Source organism: Thunnus albacares, chromosome 1 (genome assembly GCF_914725855.1).
Source record: "Thunnus albacares chromosome 1, fThuAlb1.1, whole genome shotgun sequence".
Taxonomy (NCBI): Eukaryota; Metazoa; Chordata; class Actinopteri; order Scombriformes; family Scombridae; genus Thunnus; species Thunnus albacares.
Genome location: NC_058106.1, coordinates 33,972,028 through 33,975,239, shown reverse-complemented (window position 1 = coordinate 33,975,239; position 3,212 = coordinate 33,972,028). Strand labels below are relative to the sequence as shown.

The 3,212-nt window shown below is 41.8% G+C and overlaps 1 pseudogene; it reads right to left on the bottom strand.

The window, feature by feature from the left end:
- Positions 1-518: 518 nt before the first annotated feature.
- On the bottom strand, positions 519-2,199 carry LOC122986467 (annotated as a pseudogene).
- Positions 2,200-3,212: the final 1,013 nt, after the last annotated feature.

The window sequence follows — 3,212 nt, the reverse complement described above, 5'->3', positions numbered from 1 at the left end:
TAAAACCAGACTGGATAAATTTTGACAAGGGAGGACAACAGATATCATTATGTGCTGCCATTAAAAAAATTAAATGGTTTCAGAACAGTGTCCTAACTAAACTTTGACATATACCAGTCTATGTTAATCCATCAACATATGTTCATAATTCCAAAAATAAGTGTACACTTGTGGTACTGAGTTGGCTAAAATGGTGTCACAGAATTGGGTGATAATTTATATTTTATGCTTTAGACACAGTCAAACCGGAAGGACAAAAACTGCACGGTCGACAAGAAGGCAACACAAAGGATAGTATAGCTACTTTACAAGTTACATCATAGTCATAATTAAATGAATAACATAATAATAACGTGATATATTTTCCAAATATATAATACCATAAATACTACATCAGACTTTCTTAACCTTGGAGTTTTGCAAGCCATGTTCTTCTTTGATTTTCCCTATTAAATACATTGCAGTTTAGGTATCTTGGCATAACTGGTTTTAAAAGATGCAAATTGAAGATCTACCACCCAAGTTCTTTATCTGGTAGAAATACAGGGTCCTCAGATATTTTCAGGTCAAGGACAGAAACCATTTGGGCCTCCTCTCTCCAGTCTGTTGCTGGATCTTTGCCTCACCTCCCTCTCCGGGGAGAGAAGCTACAGTAGGACTCTAAAATAAGTCCGATGTGCCTGGCAAAATCAATGGCTCTTCTACAGCTGGCCTACTTTAGCTTCCTCACACACTGAACGGTGATCAGCAAACAACATCTAAACACACACAGAAGCCTCCCACTAGTGACTGCCTTCACCAGATCTCATTTATTTTTCATTTTCTCTCTATCTCTTTTACTGTCTCCAGCTCTTACATGCACAGTCTGGGAATACTTTACTATACTATAAATTTGTGTTTTTGTTGTTCTTTTTTTTCAGTTTTATTATTTGATTTTTCTTATATTCTGACACGTATTTGCAACTATTTTTGTCTCTTAAAGAGGAGAAAATAATTTTGTTCTGTTACAGTCAAATGCTTATGTTAAAAACTTTCATATGGTAGTTACATACATCTAGTGATGCACTCAGACACATCTTCAGTGATAGTACCTGGGTTCATCAGGAGTTTCGGGTCTTTCAACTTCAGGTGACCCAACCAGGAGTGATCAGTTTCCAGTCTGTGTCCAAGAAGCATTAGTCCATGGCTTGTCCCTTCTGATCCAAAGCCATTGAAGCTTTCTCTGCAGCCTCTGAAGCTCTGCTGATGACTTTTCTTTTACGTGCTCCAGTAATTCCCAGGAAGCTGTAGGCTTTGCACAGTAATTTTCCCGGAAAGTTCCCCTGCCCACATCAATGGGCATGCACCCTGCACGCCACCCTCGTCTGTGGTACTCCTCCACCAGTTCAGCATATTTTCCCTTTTTCCTCTGGCTTGCCTCCCCCATCCACTCCTCCTAGGGCACTGTAAGCTCCAGCATGACCACCTCCTTAGATGTTTCAGAGACCAGCGCGATGTCTGGTCTAAGGGTGGTCTCCGTGATGTCTTCAGGGAATCTGAGTTGCTTTCCCAAGTCCACCCTCATCTGTGAGTTGTGCTGTTCCAAGGAGGCATACCTGAGCTTTCAGTTCGGATTCGGATGTTCTCCTGCCCTAACTAATGTGATTCCGCATCTTGGTGGTCTGAGACGTTTGATCTGGTTGATGGTGCTGCAGATGGACTCAGCGATTACCTTCAGCACTTGGTCGTGGTGCCAGCGATAGTAACCCTCCTCTAGTGCTTTGGGACAGCTGCTGAGGATGTGTTCCTCTTCCTTGGCACAAGGGACATGTTGGTGTTTCGACTTTGCCCCAACAGAAGAGTTTAGATGGGCTGACCAGAACATCATACACAGACTGGATGAGAAATTTGATGTGGAACGGTTCACCTTTCCACAACTCAGACCATGAGATCTTTGAATTTCCCTGGTAGTCCTGATTTGTCAACAGCTGTCAGCCATCTTTCCAGCTCTTCGTTTGTCACCGTGATGGAAGCAGTGTCCTTTAGAGTGCAGTCAAATGTTTTTCCAAGGCTCTTTATGGGTTTCTGTGTGACTGATGGGATTTGGGTACCTCCAAGAGAGAAGTGGAATCCGTCACTCAACTTCCCACTCTTCAGTACCAAAGACCTGGATTCTGCTGGCTTGAAACGCATCCAAGCCCAAGTGGTTAGCCTCTCCATCCTGAAGGATCCATCTCCTTCCTGAGACTGACAATGTTGTCACTGTCAGGTCATCCATAAAAGCTCTGATGGGGGGCTGCCGGACTCCAGACTGGGTTAATGGACCTCTTCACTCCACCTCAGCTGACTTGACAGCATGTACATGGCAAGGGCAAAAAGGGTCACTGAGATGGTGCATCCAGTGATGATCCCTTTTTTCAGTCAATACCACTCAGATGTGACTGTCCCAGAAGTGAACTTCAGATTAAAGTTATAGTAATAATCCATGATGAGGTCCTTGATGTTGCTCGGGATGTGATGCTGCTCCAATGCCGTCTCCACTAGTTTGTGGGGTATGGGACCATATGCGCATTGTATTTGTACATTAAAGGGACACTCCATCAGGACTACACTGAAATGAGATGCAACTCTGTAAAACATTACAGATCTTTAAAACAGATTGAACAACTTTCAATTCACCTTTCCTTGTTCGCAGCAAGTAACCCCGCCTCCAAAAAACATAATTTACCTTCCATGAAACATACATACATACATACATAATACAGGAATCACAATAAAATATACATTGAATGCCGTTGCAATATAAGTTGATCTGCAAGTGCTGAAAGTGAATTCATCATGTTCACTAATGTTAACATTATTAGTCTTGTATCTTAATTAAAATAGATACATTTTGGACATTATTACATGTTAATTTATGTGACAGCTACAAAACAAGGTCATAAACTTAGCATAGTTGTGGATATGAAACACTGTGTGAAACTGGGTAAAACATGCCACTGATGTTGGGGCAAGTTGATTCAATGGCTCAATTTACCCCAAAAGTTTAAATAGGCTACATATGTACAGAGTAACCTGTGTATTTTCTGATATTCTAGAGATAACATCAAGATGGCAAGGCATTACAAAAGAAAGACAAATAGAGGTTGAGTGTCCTTGGATGATCTAAAGAGAGCAGCAAGGCACGTGTCATACAGGAGGTCCATTTGGTCTGTGGCAAAGGACCACAAGAT